At 49.7% G+C, this 17,933-nt stretch overlaps 2 protein-coding genes and 1 pseudogene across 13 annotated transcripts in view; 1 reads left to right on the top strand and 2 right to left on the bottom strand.

Annotated features, from left to right (window-relative positions):
• The window catches only part of LOC136331716 (patr class I histocompatibility antigen, A-126 alpha chain-like), a 276,160-nt gene that overhangs the window by 24,892 nt on the left and 233,335 nt on the right, over positions 1–17,933 (bottom strand). The window lies entirely within an intron of this gene.
• The window catches only part of LOC136331771 (saoe class I histocompatibility antigen, A alpha chain-like), a 128,128-nt gene that overhangs the window by 53,363 nt on the left and 56,832 nt on the right, over positions 1–17,933 (bottom strand). The gene's annotated exons all lie outside the window — the stretch shown is intronic.
• On the top strand, positions 14,324–15,157 carry LOC136320967 (Y-box-binding protein 1 pseudogene; annotated as a pseudogene).

The following is a 17,933-nucleotide window of genomic DNA, read 5'->3' as shown; positions in this document are numbered from 1 at the left end:
GCTGGGAGTGTGGACAGCTCACCTGTGGTGAAGTCTCCAAGTAGACGGTGTTGGAAATCTGTAATAATCGTCTTCTAATGTGTTCAGTTTTCTCAGTGAAGCAGGAAACAAGGTCACTGGCAGTAATGAGATGGGGAAGGAGGGTGGATGTTTGAGCAGAGGATGGGGGAGACTGAGGGAGCCGTGCAGGGACAGGATGATTGTGGGCAGCAGTGTGGACCCCCTTGTGGTCTGAGTCATGATGTTAATGTGACAGCATCCACGTGTCTGTGTTGTCTCCTGCCTCCTGTAGCTGCACGGGGCAGGTGCAGGGAGGGCAGAGGTAGAATTTCCGGCTGTGTAGTTTCACAAGCAAGGGTGACAAGGCAAGGGAGATCAAGGGAGGGATAAAAATGCTGTCTCATGGAATTGAAGATGAGTGAGGAGGGAGGAGAGGACATCGAGGGGTGAGGGACGGTGACTAGATGGTAGGATAACAACCTGGGATCCCAGTGGGCACAAAGGATTGTGGGAGGTGATGTAGCCCATGGTGGTCTCGGGCCTGGGAAACAGGCACATTTGTGATGAATGGTTTGCTGACACTACATTACACATGTGATCAAATAATCACACCAATGTTTCCAGAGCTTAGGCCGCCCTGCGGGGTGAGTAGGGAGATGGAGGGCAGAGCGTGGGAAGCATGGCGTGGAGACTGTGGGAGGGCTGGGTTATTGGCAATGACAAGTCTAGGGGATGACAAGGGAGGGGGCCCAGGAAGAGCAGAGCAGAAGGTCATGAAGGAGAGGAGCTCAGGGAAGTGAGGAGCCAGGGACTGAGCATCCTCTGCTGTGTGTGTTCTGTCCCTGCTGTAAAGTGACCACAAACCAAGTGGCTTTAAACAACAGCTCTTTATTATCTCACGGTTGTGCAGGTTACACCTTTTATATGTCCTCACTGGGCTAGGAACAAGGGCTCAGCATGTCTCTGCCCCTCACTGGGGCTCTGGAGGAATCCACTGCCAAGCTCGTTCACTGTGTTGTCTGATCTAAGATTCTTGCAGATGTGGGACTGAGTCCCTCTTTCCTTGCTGGGTGTCAGCTGGAGCCACCCTGAGCTCCCAGAGGATGTCTTCAGTCCTGGAACGTGGCCCCCACAGCACACACAATCCTTCCCCCACGTGGGACCTCTCTGCCTCCCCTCACCCTCATCTCTCCTCCAGCATCTCTGACTCCAGCCAGAGAAACCTCTCTGCTTTTAGGTTTATGTGACGTGATTGGGCCCAGCCAGGTGATCCAGGATGGTCTCCCAGTCCTAAGGTCCTTAACCTTCATTACATCACCAGGTCCCTTTGTCATGTAAGGAAGCCTGTCCACAGGCTGCAAGGATTCAGGCTGGACACCTTTGGGGACCACTGTTCATCTTTCCACATCTGATTATGTTGAAATCACTAAGGTCAAGGAGGTGGCACTCTTGGGAGGGTGAAAGTGAGCCAGGAGCTAAAGAAATGGGGAAATGGCCTGGGGGTCCCCAGGGATTACCTACAATGAGGGGAGTGGGGGCTCCAATCTGATGATTGATTAGGGGATGTTAGGAGGAGAGAAGGGAAAAGTCAAAGCAGTTGAGGAGAAGGACCCACCCACCTCCAGGTCCAGGACACAAGGTCTGTGGGAGGGGAGACACCCCCATGACAGGACTTCAGAGGGAGCCGTGTCCTCAGGGAGACCCAGGTCCCTGTCAGAGCTGCAGGTGCAGGAACACCCTGGGAGGACTGTGTGGATTTGGCTGATCCTGGGCTGAGACCTCCGGGGGGACACAGTGGGAAGGTTTCAGGAGCTGGGGAGGGGGTGTGAGGGGAGACAGAGTAGGGGTGCACAGAGCCTGTGGAGATGAGCGCGCAGGATGTTTGGGGACCAGGGGTGACTGAGACAGACAGGGAAAAGGAGAGAGTGAGGTCATTCCTGGTGGGTTCAGGGAAGATGGTGGTGAGTGTGAGAGAGGGAGGTGGGAGGGGCAGGGGTCTGGGGCTCTCACTTGGGCTCTGTCGATGGGGATGAGGAGGTTTGGGGTGGTCAGTCTCAGTTCCAGTGTGTGGACCCTTTCATGACCCCATGATTGTGGAGTGGAGTGTGGGAGGAGAGGAGGGTCTTAGAGGATGTGCAGGAGTTCACTCCTAACCCTGAGGGAGGGGACTGTGCCCACACTGGTCTCAGTGTGACACGTGCTATTGGATGTGTGACTTCTGGGCACCAAATGTGACCCTGACATAAGGGCCCCTTCTGTCCTGATGAGAAGACAGAAGGCCCAGGGGGCTGTGCTTTTAGCCTGCAGCCCCATGTGCATGTCCACACCGTGGACAGTTATGTAGACATTGAGATGTTGTTCCCAAATAAGAGATAATTTCACTTCAAAATCCAAGTTTAAAAAAACTGAGAAATAGGAAGTGAAAGAAATGTTCCTACTTCTCAGTTTTCCATGGAGTTACCATCAAGGGGACAGAGAGAGGGGTGGCCGGGAGGGTGGACACTCAGGGACGGCACAAGGCCCTGAGCGCTCCTCTTCTCCACGTGAGAGGCTCTGGGGGGATGACACAGAGGACCTTGTGTGACTTTGACACTTTATAGTGTTAGGAAATTACAGCTATTTTCTTCAGTGTAACAATAACATTATTTGAAGGAAAATGTTATTTTTGAAGAGATGAATATTGAAATGTTTAGGGGTAAAGTTCATGATGTTAGCAGGTTACTTTGAAATATTTTAACAAAAATTATAGCGACATATTATGTAAAGAAAACAGAAAAAAGTTAAGGTGATTAAATCTGATTTCAAAATATTAAAGTGATTCAATGAAGTTTTTATAAACTTTAGGTATGTTTGAAATATATCATAGTAACTTGAGAAAATTTTTAAATAATGATGCTAATAACATGGGAAACATTCACAACTTGCTGTTGGACGAAAATTAGGCTTTAAGCATCTGCGTGAGGATGTCAGTGTGTGTCTGTGTGTGTCTCTGTGTGTGAGTGTGTACGTGTGAGCATGTTTGTATGTGTGACAGCATGTCCATGTGTTTGAGTGTGTTGCTGTGTGTGTGTGCATGTCTGTGTGTGTGTTTATGTGCGAATGTGCCAGGGTTGCACACTCGGTGTGTCGGTGTGCAGCCGTGAGTGTGGCAGTCTGAGTGCACTCACTCACTCATTCACTGAACACAACAACAACGGGACATTTCAGGGCAGTGGGAATGCAGCTGTGAACATCACATCCCTGTCCCTGTCCTCACAGAGCTGACGGTCTCAGGAAGGGACAGACAGTAAACAAATAGATACAGTGTAAAGTGTGCTAGTGACCTGGGTGTGAACAAAAGCACATGTGTCCCGGGCAGGGCAGGGTGGGACCCTCGGGAGGACCTGGGGAGATGGTCAGGGAGGGAGGTGCTGCCTGGTGACAGGTCCTCGGCCCGGGGACAGAGTGCAGGCTCTGAGGTGTGAGCTCCCTGGGCGCCTGTGCGGGAGGAACACCGGGGACTGGGGTCCGGGCCCCTCACACGGCCACCACTGTGTCCCCTGGGCCCGGACCGAAAAGGGTGTTACAAATGTAACACATTTTGCAAAGGTCACTGCAGACTTTCCAGGAGTTGAAACGGGATTGTCCCTCCCTGCGCAGCCCCGGGCTCCCAGGTGTCCCGCCAGGGATGAGCGCGTGACCGTTTTCCGTGTGTCCTTCCTGAGAGAATCTCACACAAGTGCTGTTACTGTTGCACATGGAGAAGGAGCGCTGTAAACATAGAGCAGAGGAAACGTTTCTTTCCAGTTTCCCGGGTGTCGTGTCCTCATCACGGGGCTGGAGAGTGGGGTCGCAGTGGGCAGGGGGGCACCTCGGAGACGGCGCAGGGCCCCGGAGCGCTGCTCCCCCTCAGTCCCTGCCCGTCCCTGACCCTAACACCTGCGGAGCCCATGACACCGGACGCCTCTTCACCCCCAGGGAGGCCCAGCCTCAGGTCAGCTGCCCCTGACCCACTGCGGCCCAGACCCTCTCAGCACGCAGTAACTGACCCGGAGCCACGCGGGGCTTCCTCGTGTGGTCACAGCGCTGAGGACAAAGGACCAGCTCCCCTTTCTGCTGCTCATTAGGGGTCCCTGAGTTCACCCTCTGCTCCCAGCACAGAACAGAGCCTTGAACACAAAGGGGACCCGTCCTCTGTCAGGCCAACAGATATATGAAAAGATGCTCATCTTCACTAGTTATGAGAGAAATGCAAATCAAAACTACAATGAGATACCACCTCACACTTCTTAGATAGGCTGTTGTCAACAAGACAGATAACAACACGTGTTGGAGAGGCTGTGGAGAAGAAGGAACCCTCACTTCCTGCTTGTGGGAGTGTAGACTGGTACAGCCACTATGGAAGAAAGGATGGTGGTTCCTCAGGAAATTAAAAGTTGAACATATGACCCAGCGATCCCTCTACTGGGTGTCTACCCAGAAAAACTAAAAAAATTGGTACGTGAAGACACACACACTGCCATGTTCATCACAGCATTATTCACAGTGGCCAAGACATAGAACAACCAAAGTGTCCTTGAGAGAGGACTGGATAAAGAAGATGTGGTCCATATATACACTGGAACACCACTCAGCCATGAGAAATGATGACACATTGCCATTTAGGACAACATGGCTGGTCCCTGAGCATATTACACTGAGTGAAATAAGGGAGTCAGAAAAAGCTAAGAACTGGGTGATTTCACACACAGGTGTGATAGGAAACGGAGCCTCATGGAGATAGAGAAAAGTGAAGTGGTTTCCAGGGGAAGAAGGAGGTGGGGAGTGGGTGGAGGGAGGAGACTAAAGAGGAACAAATACTCAGTAATGGAAAATGATCTGACTCTGGGTGATGGGTACACAACATAATCAACAGTTCAAACACCATAGAAAATTTTACCTGAAACCTATGTTCTCTTATTGATCAATGTGAACCCGTTACATTTGATTTCTTTCTTTCTTTTTTTTTTTTACAGAGACAGAGAGAGAGTCAGAAAGTGGGATAGATAGGGACAGACAGACAGGAACGGGGAGAGATGAGAAGCATCAATCATCAGTTTTTTGTTGTGGCACTTTTAGTTGTTCATTGATTGCTCTCTCATATGTTTTTCATTGGGACACCATCAGTTGTTCATTGATTGCTCTCTCATATGAGCCTTGACTGTGGGGCTACAGCAGACCCAGTAACCCCTTGCTCAAGCCAAGGACCTTGGGTCCAAGCTAGTGAGCTTTTTTTTACTCAAACCTGATGACCGATGCTCAAGCTGATGACCTCGAGGTCTCGAACCTGGGTCCTCCGCATCCCAGTCCGACGCTCTATCCACTGCGCCACCACTGGGTCAGGCACATTTCATTTTCTAAATAAAAATTTAAAAAATGGTTCTTTGTGTTTCACCTTTGCCATTTTAATTGTGACATGTCTTGATGTCTGCTTCCTTGGGCTCATCCTGTTTGGAAATCTCTGTATGTGTCTGTTTCCTTCCTCAAGTTAGGGAACTTTTCAGTCATTTCCTAATATAGGTTTTCAATGCCTTCTTTCTTCTCCTGGTTCCCCTATGATGTGGATGTTGTTACACTCCATGTTGTCCCAGAGGTCCCTTAAACTCGCCTCATTCTTTAGATGTGTGTGTGTGTGTGTGTGTGAGTGTGTGTGTGTGTTCAGAGAGGTTGTTTTCTGGTACTTTCTCTTCCAAATCGCTGATTCAGTTTTCTGCTTCATCTGTTCTGCTGTTGATTCCATCTAAAAGTGTTCTTCACTTTGACTGGATTCTCTAAGTGGTTCCTGTGTCCCTTCTCTCCTTCTCCTCTCTGGTTGAAGTCCTCACTGAGCTCCGTGAGCCCCTCACACCAGTGCTGTGGACTCTCCTCTAGTGGACGCTGGTCTCCATTCTGTTCAGTTCTGTTTCTGCATTTTGATTTTGCTCCTTCATTTGGCTCCTGTTTCTTTGTCTCCTCATCTCAGCTGCCTCTCTGCCTTTGCTTTTATGTATTAGATGAATCTGCTCTGACTCCCAGTCCTGGCAGGGTGGCCTGATGTAGGAGGTGTCCTGGGGGCCCCGTGGTGCAGTCGCCTGGTCCCCTGAGCTGGGTGTTCCACGAATGACCCTGGTAGGGCTTCCATGTGCCCTGTTGTTGAGCCTTGATTGGTGTTGACACATCTGTGGGTGGGCTTGACCCTCAGGTTGACTTTCTGTGAGTACTGGCCACAGCCTCAGCATAAGAGTTGCTTTCTGTGGGCTGACCTTATAAAGTGAGACTCAGCACAGCAGCCTGGTGTCTGCTGAAACTGCCCTTTGCTTGTTCTGCTTGCGGAGCTAATAGAGTGATACTGTGTTGTGTCTGAAGTCGGTCACTGGGTTTGTTGCTTCCAGGGCCTCTTAGGGGGGGGTTGCAGTGCAGGGCAAGGCCCAACACTACCTGGGAGGAGCTACAGTGATCCGTGGTTGGTAGCTCCCTGTGCTGGGCCTGGAGGCGTGTGGGAGAGGCCATGCTGGGAACCAAGGCCAGCTGCCCCAGTATCAGGATTGGGATAGGAACAGCTGCTGCCTGTCACCTACCTGTAAGGCTCAGTTCCTGAAAGAGCCTCAGGTGGCACAGGAGTTGGATGAGGCAGGGTCTCAGGCTGGGTCGAGTGGTGTCCACCAGGGTAATGCAGAGTCATGTTTGGCTGGGGGGTGGGTGACTCAACACAGGAAAGTGGCAGCTGTCCCTCCAGCCCTCATCCTAGAGCCACACAACTCAGTCCCTCCCTGCATGTCTCTGGTACCCCCTGATCCACCATCCCTTCCTTGGAGCCTAGGGTGAGTGCCCAAGGGACTCTGTGCTGGCCCTTTAAGAGGAACGCCTGGGGCTGCAGCCGCCTCTGTCTCACCCAGTCAGATGGAGTCCCTGATTTTCACAGCCAGGTGTTGAGGGGGCTCCTCTTCCTGGTGCTGATGCTCCGGGCTGGGGAGCCTCGTGTGGGACTGGGACCCCTCACTATTCTGGGAGAACATCTGCAGCTGAGATCTCTCTCCTGATCCTCAACTGCCACATGTGGGTGCGGGGCCAGCCCACTTCCTGTCTCCACCCTCCATCCTGTCTCAACATGGCTCCTTCTTTATGCCCTCAGTTATAGGACTCCTGCTCAGGCGGACTTCACATGGTTCTCCAAGTTGATTGTTCTGTAACTAGGCTGTGATTTTAATGTGGTCATGAGAAGAGGCCAGCACACTGTCTACTTACTCTGCCATCTTGACCAGAACTCCAATGTGCCACTTTTAAATAAAGTAGTCAGAGTGGGTCCCACTGAGGTGACAATTGAGCAGACTTGAGAAACTGACCATGCAGAAATCTGATGGAAGACATTCCTGGATCGCCCTCTGCACGTACCCAGGACTCTGCACGGGGCAGGTGATAAAACCGCAGTGGGCACAGAGGTGGGCACACACGGGCAGACTTCTGCAGGGATCACTGGGGCCCATGGTCTCTCCTTCCTGCCCTGGGTGTTATCAGTCCTGGAGCTGGGGTCAGGGGCACCGCTGTGTGGAGGAAGACCAGGAGAGGAGGGAGGAAGTAAAGATGGGGAAGTGGATGTGGGAAGTCCCCATTGTCTCTGCCATCACTCTCCTGAACTCAGAATTCCCCAGATTGCGTTGACTGAAGTGGACGGTGTGGGCAGTCACACTGTGGGAGGCCGCGCATTGCTCTGTCCACCTGCCAACAGCAGGCTGACCTGGCTGCGGGCAGGGAGCTGCTGACTGTGGACTCAGGACTGAGGGGGACGGAACCTGGGGGCAGAGACACAGCAGTGATGGGCAGATCTTGATCTCTAAACACCATTCCACAATAAAAGGAACCAGGACTCCTTAGAAAAATGGCTGAGTTTTGGGCTAAGACAGAAAAAAAATACAAGATGAGCCTGGAACATCTTGCAATGCCAGGGAGGGGTGTACCCCACATGTGCAGCATGTCAAGGGACTTCGGGGTCAACCTTAAACAGCTGCTGTGAGCACAGTGGGGACAGTGTGAGCACACGTGACATGGGTGAGGGAGTGTAGCCCACATACAAAGCAGGGACCATGAGTGCATGCTCCTGTGAGTGACTGAGACTTCAGTGAGGGAGCAGGGGCAAGTCTTCCTTAGATTTCCAAGTTCCACATGAAGAGAATCCCCTTCCAGCAGGTGGAGCTTAATTCCTCCCCTTGAATGTGGGCTGGACTTGGTGACCTGCTTCCAAAATATAGACCATGGAAAGTGGAAAATGACTAACTGTAACTCAACAACCGAGCTTTAAACAACACGGGTTTGAGCTGTGCTGGTCCACTTACACACGGAATTATTTTAATAAATACCAACAGTGTTGTAAGTGTATTTTCTCTTCCTTATGATTTTTTTAACAACATTTTCTTTACTCTAGCTATTTTATTGTAAGATTATAGTGTATAATGCTATGCAACAGATAACCATGTTTTATCTATTACATGTAAGGCAGCTGGTCTACTAGTAGTTAAGTTTTCAGCAAGTCAAAGTTATACACAGATTTTCTACTGAGCAGAGTGCATGTGACCCTACCACCCATGTTGTTCAAAGATCAAATGTATTTACAGGGAGAAACTCAGTAGAAATCACCATAGTCATGTGGAAAAGGTGATGTTAATATCATGCATCCCTTGACATGATGTGACACTTGTCCTATGGAATTCCTCCCCAAACCCATATCCCAACCTAATCATGACAAAACATCAAACAAACCTACAGTGAGAGACATTCTGCTAATTATCTGCTCGGGATCCTTCAAATCTTTCAAGGTCATGATAACGGGGAAAATAATTCAGCAGATCAGAGGAGACTAAGGAGACACAACAACTTAGTGCATTAAGGTTCCCAGATTTGATCCTGGATCTGAAAAAGAACATTACTGGAAAAATGATGACATTCAAATAAAGTCTGTAGCTCAGCTGACAGTGTGTCCAACGTTAAATCGCTGAGTTTCTTAGTCTCAACATGACTCTGTTACATGTTAACATTAAGGGAAAACTGAGTGATGGTCACATGGGAGCTCTGTTTTCTACCTTTACAACTGCTGTGTAAATCAAATATTACTCAAAAATAATTTGCATAAGTGAAATGAAATGGACAATCCAAATAGAACCATATTTATAAAGGAAATTTAATGACTCCCTGACCAGGTGGTGGCACCGTGGATAGAACATTGGATCGGGACATGAAGGACCAAGGTGCAAAACCCCGAGGTCACCGGCTTGAGCATGGGATCATAGACATGACCCCATGGTCACTGGCTTAAGCCCAAGGTCACTGGCTTAATCAAGGGGTCACTCACTCTGCTGTAGGCCCCAGGTCAAGGCACATATGAGAAAGAAATCATTGAACATCTAAGGAGCTGCATTGAAGAATTGATGCTTCTTGTCTCTCTCTCTTCCTGTCTGTCTGTCCCTAGCTGTCCCTCTCTCTGACTCTCTTTCTATGTCAAAAAAAAGAAAGAAAGAAAGAAGGAAAAATAGAAAGAAAAAAAAGAAAGAGACTGAATCACTAGTGAGTAACATTCCAAAACAGAAAGCACCGAGACCCAGTGAGGTCACTAGTGAATTTCACTAAATGTTCGGGGGAGAAATTATACCAATTCTCCAGTCTCCTTCAGAAGATGGGAGGGGAATACCTCCCACTTCATTCTGTGAGGTCAGCATTGTCCTAATACCAACACCAGACACACATTACAGGAAAACTACAGACTGATATCTGTCATCAACACAGACATAAACATCCTCAACAAAATATCAGCAAATCAAGCTCACAGTGTATAAGGAGAACTGTCCATCACAACCTCGTGGGATCCATCCCAGGTGTGCAAGATTACTTTAACATTTGAAAAAGAATTAATGCAGCAATTTTCAATCATTTTCATCTCATAGAACACATAAACTAATTACTAAAATTTTGCAGTACACCAAAAAGTATACTTTTTGCCAGTCTGATCCCCCAAAATACATATAATTCTGATTCATTCAAACTGGAGGGATTGCTATTGTTGTGTTGGCTGTTTATCTTTTTATTTGACAATTGAGGGGAAAAGAGGTCAGTGTCCCTGACAAAATAGTCAGCAATTACGTCTTTTAAAAATTCTTGTGCCACACTGATTGAATGCTGCTCTATACTTTATGCAAAAGAAACAGACTAAAATGTCCCCTCTTCGCCTTCACAATAATTTGACACAAAACAGAACACCCAGCGTCAGTACAGACTGTAGGAGAAGGGCCCCGTGTGAGTAGGAGAGCTGTGTGTGTGGCTGTGAGTCTTTCTATCAACAGGCATGCCTGTCCCACCTGTGTCACGAGGACGCGGGGCTGGGCGGCCAGATGGATGCAGACCTAGAGGATACGTCTGTCTCTTCTACATGTTGCTGTATTTAAAAGGCTTAGCTTTTTAGGCCCTGCTTGGTTGGCTCAGCAGTAGAGTGTCAGCCTGGCATGTGGAAGTCCTGGGTTCGATTCCTGGCCTGGGCACACAGGAGAAGCACCCATCTGCTTCTTCAGCCTTCCTCCTCTCCTTTCCCTCTATTCTTCCCCTCCCCTCCCACAGCCAAGGCTCCATTGGAGCAAAGTTGGCTCTGGGGGTTGAGGATGACTCTATGGCCTCTACTTCAGGTGCTAGAATGGCTCCGGGTGCAAAGGAGCCACATTCCAGATGGGCAGAGCATTGCCCCCTGGGTGGGCATGCCGGATGGATCACAGTCAGACTCCAGCATGGAGTCTGTCTGACTGTCTCCCCACTTCTCACTTTAAAAAAACCAAAATATACAAACAACAACAACAAAACTTAGCTTTTTATTTTTGGTCCAGGTCTCTTCTTCTTCTTTTTTAAAATAGAAACAGTGAGAGTCAGAGACAGAGATAGATAAGGACAGACAGACAAGAACGGAGAGAGATGAGAAGCATCAATCATCAGTTTTTTGTTGCAACATCTTAGTTGTTCATTGACTGCTTTTTCATATGTGCCTTGACTGCGGGCCTTCAGCAGACTGAGTAACCCGTTGCTCAAGCCAGCGACCTTGGGTCCGAACTGGTGAGCTTTGCTCAAACCAGATGAGCCCTTGCTCTAGCTGGCAACCTTGGGGTCTCAAACCTGGTTCCTCCGCATCCCAGTCCAATGCTCTATCCACTGCGCCACCGCCTGGTCAGGCTGGATGCTTTCTTTTCTTTTCTTTTTTTTTTTTTTTTTTGGTATTTTTCTGAAGTTGAAAATGGGGAGGCAGTCAGACAGACTCCTGCATGTGCCCGACTGGGATCCACCCGGCATGCCCACCACGGGGCGATACTCTGCCCATCTGGGGCATAGCTCTGTTGCAACCAGAGCCATTCTAGCACCTGAGGCAGAGGCCATAGAGCCATCCTCAGCATCCAGGCCAACTTTGCTCCAATGGAGCCTTGGCTGTGGGAGGGGAAGAGAGAGACAGAGAGGAAGGAGAGGAGGAGAGGTGGAGAAGCAGATGGGTGCCTCTCCTTGTGCCCTGGCCGGGGATCGAACCCGGGACTCTTGTACGCCAGGACGACGCTCTACCGCTGATGCAACTGGCCAGGGCGGATGCTTTCTTATTGTATGAAAAGAAAAGGATTTACATTTATTATATGACATTTCTAGTTTTTAGAATTCTGACCTGAATGTGATTTCTAAATGCTAATGAAAACAGCATGTTTTTAATAAGTTACACGCTGAATCAGTGCTGTGCGAATACGGGTTAGATAGCCCAGAATCACAGTCTGCTCGTCCTCAAATAACCGAGAACAACCGTCCTCGAGCTCCCTGGGTGAAGGCAGTGAACAAGCCCACGGGGCAGCCCAGCGACACACAGCAGGTTCCGGGAGGCCCTGTCCAAGGTGCCCCTCCCCAGTAGCTGGGAGACCCCCGTTTCCTTCTTGTCTATGAATAAACCACAGTGAGCTTCTTCACTGAGTCCCAGCGTTTACCAAAATCCTCAGAAACAAAAGGCGACACGGAGATGACTGGGTGCACAGTGTTAGAAGAAGCAGACGCGGACACTGAGTTTTGTTGTCTTTCGAGTTAAAGGGAAAGGAGCTCGGAGGGAGGACCCATGAGAGAACTGCCTGCCGGAACAGAGAGAAGGACAACAGAACTAGTTCCAGGTGGATTCTGGCACCAGGATCCTCCAGGGAAGCTGGGTCTGTCTCAGAACCACCCTCTGGGACTGAAGAAACACAGAGAAACCCTTGTTCCAACACACACACACACACACACACACACACACACACACACACACACGGTTTTCGGATCAGACCAGGAGCCTGTGGAGGAACAAGAAACACTTAGTCTACCTGTGAACCTGTGCTCCTCCAAGTCCACGAAAAGAAAAATCGCAGTGAGAGACTGCGTCCACCTGATGAGAACAGGGTCCCCAGGCCTCCCTCACAGGGCACAGCATCTGCTGTCCCCTCCCCCACCCCCCCACTCCCCCACCCCCGGGGCAGAGGGTGAGAGCCAGCTCAGGCCTGAGGCTCTTTCCAGCAGGTGCCCCGGAGTCACAGCACAAGCAAGGGGCTTCATCCCTCTGCCACCCACCCTCCCAGGAAGAACCAGGCTGGAGTAGTCCCTGTTTCTCAAAATCCTCACGGAATGGAAAGGAAAGGAGGAAAGAGGATGTATCCAGCCACTAACAGCCCCTCAGACAGTGACATAAACTTCTCCATCCTGGGATCCTGTCACTGGGACTTCAGTCGGGAGCGGTGTGAAGACCAGTCCAGCACTGAGTGACCCCTGCACGAGCCGAGTCCCTGGAGACCTCCTGTGTCTGGCTGGGATAAGGGTCCCCTTGGGGACTCCCTCTCCCTAAGGCCGTCTTGTCTCCCCTCTGTCTGATTTCAGGGGCCTCCGGCTGTCTGGGGCATTGCTGTCCCGTGTCTGTCCCTTATGTGAGACGGGGGAGTGGTCAGGAGATGGACACACCTCGCCCCCCTCCCAGGCGTCCTGACCGTCCTTGCTCCGCAGACGCAGGAAGGCCTCGCTGCAGGAAGCGGAGCCCCCGCTCAGAGCCTGAGATGCGGCCGGAACCTGGCTCCACGCAGAACAGACCCAGGGTCAGGCTCCTGTCCGCCTGCTGCAGATGCTCAGGGACAGTGACTCTGGACCTGATGTAAAACTCCAGCACGGGGACAGTGAGAGGCACAGGCCTCGGACAGGAGTGCGTTTAGAAAGGGCCCCGCGTTCTCGACTTAGGCTGTGACTGTCCTGGCTCCGGCCTGTCCTGACAGATGGACATTTATTTTAGGGTCTCATCCCCGTCGGGACGCCCCTCTCCGTGCTGGACGCCTGGCGGCGGAAGCAGTCTGGGGACAATAGAGGCCCGTGTGCACGGGTGTGTATTCCGGTTTCACATCCGAAACACCCGGGGTTGCCTTGCACCCCGACCCGGAGGACGCACTCCCCCCCCCCCCCCCACAAACATGCTCCTACTTCTTCCCCTTGTGAATCTCCCACGGCACGGGACAACACCGCATCCCTGAGACCCTACAGGGCTGGAGCTAACTCCTTCTCTCCCCAGGAAGCTCTCCCGCAAACACATCGCCTGTGAACCCCCTCCACAAACCCGTGCCTCCCGCCCCGTGCATCTCGGTCTCTGCTGCCCCCTGGCGCCCGCTCGTGCCCCGCCCGCTAGAGAAGTCCTCAATGCACAGATTACTGCCTGCTGGTCCTGGGGGCACAGAGAATGTCGTCCTTGAGAAATCTGGAACACTCAGCCTCCTGTGGAGCTGCCCGGGCCTGAGCCACGTGGACAGAGGCTCCACAACAGTGGGCGGAGCAGTGAGACCCCAGGATGGGTCTCACTGGAGGTGTCTGCACCAATGGGACACAGCTGAATGTGGGGCTAAGGTAAGAGCGCCCGCCTGTCTTTAATGTGGGGGCAGCAGGGTGGTCACTCAGCTGCCAGCGAGGGGCAGGTGCCTGGTGTTCCTAGAGCCACCTCTGGTCCCCCGCTGAGCCCACCTGCACAAACCAAATGACAAACGTTCAGTTGTGAACAGGACACACTCACATTAAGGCCAATCACTGCCATCCGCAGGGACTCTTGTTAGTAAGACAATGGAGTTGGTCAGTAGCTGGAGCGGAGGGCAGACCCCAGGGAGCCCTGAGCAGTCCCCCAATCTCCGTGGGCCTCGTGGCCATCACACCCCTGGAGGAGCTGCCGCTGCCCAGCTGGCCCTGTCCCCGTCACCTCACCGCAACCACTGGCCACCTCCACCCACAGCCCTGCGGGTACCAGGCCAGGCACCACAGGGAGCAGCGGGGAGCGGTGATGTCACATGAGTGCACCTGCCGGAGGGGAGGGGGCAGGAAGGTCATCACAAGGAAGGTTCTGGGGAAAGTGAAATGGTTCAGTGTAAAGAATGGATATGGTCTCATCAGCAAGAATGCCACTAAGGAAGATACATTTGCACATGATACTGCCATGAGAGTGACCCCGGGGACTGCGGGTGGGGAAGGAGATGGACAGACTGGGGAGCTCGATGCTGGTGAAGGAGCAAAGGGTGCAGAGACTGCACATGTCACAGCCCCTCACCCCTGCCAGTGTCCAGCACAAGGCAGGAAATGTGCCGCAGACCCAGTACAGACGCTGTCCACGTGGCCGGGGTCCTCCACTCCATCAGCAGAATGACCAGAATGGTGGGAAGGGGAAAAGCAAGAGACACCAGAGAATGGGCTGAAGGCCAGGCCCAACAGCACCGACCCTCCCGCAGGCGAGGGTTCCCACCTACCCCATGCAGCACCCGGTGGGCGTGGACCCCAGTACTCTGTCCCCGTGCAGGGAGAGAGGATGCGGGGCGCTGACAACCACGGGGCAGGAGAGCAGGGGGACCAGTGAGCAGAGTGGGTATCGGGGCTACGGCCACGTTTCTGTAGGGCCCCCCTCACCACAGAGCCTGGAGAGGATGGGGACGCTGAAGACAAGGAAAATCAAGGAGAGGAGACCCAAGGTCAGCAGCCACCTCCACGTCGGTGCCGGGGCGACCTCAATGACCAACACAGACGCCCAGAAAGCCCTAAACCACAAGGCAGCAAGGACACAAGAGCAGCCTGTCCATCAGCTGAGAACTCCCTGCTCTGGGGCCCAGCAGGGCGGGCTGAGTGAGTGCGGGCTGACCTTCTCTGCCTCATCGGGTCAGTCAGCAGCAAGGAGACATGGACACGGAGTCCCAGCAACAAGAAAGGAGCAGAGGATTGGAGCTGGAGACCTGAGGGCTGGCTTTGTGTCCATCCGCCAGATAACTAGAACCACCTGCGTCGTCTATGCAGCACGGGGGTTTCTTTGTTGTTGTTTTTACCTAAAGACGTCTCTTTTTGGTCATGACAAACGTGCTTTAAAAAAAAAAAAGAAAAAAGAAAAAGCCTGGTTGTTCTCAATACACCTTTAGAAGTTTATAAATTGGCCTGACCTGTGGTGGCACAGTGGATAAAGCATCGACCTGGAAATGCTGAGGTTGCCGGTTTGAAACCCTGGGTTTGCCTGGTCAAGGCACATATGGGAGTTGATGCTTCCTGCTCCTCCCCCTTCTCTCCCTCTCTCTCTCCTCTCTCAAATGAATAAATAAAATTAAAAAAAAAAAGATAAGCATCTTTAAAAAAAAGTTTATAAATTGTTTCATATCTGGTCAAGCTGAGACTTTTAAGAACCTCATTTTTATTTTGTAGTAAAAATATACAACTTGTATCTTTCTAGGAAGTCAACAAACTGCAAGCACCTGTTCATAAAGGTCTTAAATGATACTGATAATTTTTAAAAACCATCTCCTAACTTTCCCTGAAAATTATCCCCAGACTTGCACCTGAGGGTTTGGATTCCAGGCAGGAGGTGGTTTGGGGTTTAGACCTTGCTGACCCAGAGGGGGCTCTGGAGGACGGGGTCCCACAGGCGGAAGACCAAGGGCAGCTCTGAGGAGCAGATGAGTCCTGATGGGAGAGGACAGACGGGCAGAGCTAAAGCCACCTCAGTTTACCACACAGAAGTGTTTGCAATGTATTTCCAAGCCTTTAGAAAATTAATATAAAATAGGCATAACATAAAATTTACCACTTTTTTTTTTACCATTGTAAAGTGTACAATTCAATGGCACTTAGTGCACAGACAGTGTTGTGCAACCATCACCATGATTTAGTCTGAAAGCGATTTTGTCCCCCAAGAAGGAAGTCACTTACCCAGTAATCAGTCACCCCCATCCCCACTGCCCCCGTCCACGGAGTCACTGATCTGCTTTCTGTCTCCCTTTGCCTCTTCTGGATATTTGATGTAAATGGAATCAGACCACACGGAGCTTTTGTGTCTGGCTTCTTTCACTATCACAGTGTCTTCAAGGTTCATCCATACTGTAGTATCGATGAGTACTTCATTGTTTAAATGTTCACCTCATATTCCATTTTTTGGTTACACCACCATTTCTTTATCCATTCATCAGCTGATGGACATCTGTGCATCGTATTGTCTTGTAAATCATGTAGGGAAAATAGCTACCAATAAAAAAGCAACAGTACTGGCTTCTGTGTTTAGCTGTGCAGTTCCATGTACTGTTCTTTATTTCTTCATCTAGTTTGAAATCACTTCTTAGTGTCCTTTTATTTCAGATTAAAGGGATCGATCCTTCCAGCATTACAGGTAGGTGAGATGAACTCCTCAGCTTCTGTTCACCTGGAAATGTCTTCATTTCTTCATTTCTTTTTTAAATTTACTTTTTTATTTTTCTGTTAGTTAACACACAATATTATAATATCTTAAGGTGTGCTGCCTAGACATTGGACATTTATATCACTTCCAAAGTGATCACCCTGATAAATCTAATATCAACCTGGCACCATACAAAGTTATTACAATATTACTGACTGTATTCTCTATGCTGTACTTTTAATCCCTATGACTATTACGTAACTACCAATATGCACTTATTAATCCCTTCACCTTTTCACCAGACCCCTACCACCCGCCCCTAAAACAAAATGTTCTCTGTATCTATGGGGTTATTTCTTTTGTTTGGTTAGTATTTTTCTTTGCTTGTTTAGATTTCACATATAAGTGAAACCCTCTGGCAATTATCTTTCTGTCTGACATATTTCTCTCAGCACAATACGCTCTAGGTCCATCCATGCTGCTGCAGATGCAAAATTACATTCATATTTATGCCTGGGTCATATTCCATCATATATATTATATATACGACTTCTTCTTTATCCATTCATCTACTGATGGACACTGCCTAGGTCACTTCCATATCTCAGCAATTCTAAATAATGCTGCAGTGAACACATGGATGGATATGTCTTTTTGAATTGGTGTTTTGGGTTTCCTCAGATACACACCCAGAGGTAGAATTGCTGGGTCCTTCTCTGTCTCCTGTTCGTAGCCTTTGTTTTAAAGTCTATTTTGTTTGAAATGAGGATCCCTACTTCAACATTTTTCTTTTCATTTCCATTTTCATGAAATATCTTTTTCCATCACTTTTTTTTAGTCTCTGTGTGTTTTTTGATCTGAAGCGACTCTGGTAGACAGCATATATATATATATATATATATATATATATATATATATATATGTCTTTTCTTCTTATCCATTCAGCTACCAATTTTCCTTCAATTGGAGCATTTAATTTTACATTTGAAGCAATTATTGATAAGTATGTTGTTATTGTCACTTTATTATTCATATGTATATTTCTTTTTCCTGCATTTTCTTAAAGAAGTCCCTTTAACATTTCTTGTAAAACAATTTGGTGCTTATAAATCCGTTAGCTTTTTCTTTAAGGTTTTTCTTTTTTGGGGAAGCTCTGTATCTGTCATTTGAGACTAATGATAGCTTTGCTGGGTCAAGTAGTCTTGGCTGTTAGTCCTTGCTTTCATGACTTTGATTTGACTATTTCATG

Source organism: Saccopteryx bilineata, chromosome 1, assembly GCF_036850765.1.
Source record: "Saccopteryx bilineata isolate mSacBil1 chromosome 1, mSacBil1_pri_phased_curated, whole genome shotgun sequence".
NCBI lineage: Eukaryota > Metazoa > Chordata > Mammalia > Chiroptera > Emballonuridae > Saccopteryx > Saccopteryx bilineata.
The sequence above is the reverse complement of the archived record's forward strand: the minus strand, read 5'-3'. Positions and strand labels throughout refer to the sequence as shown.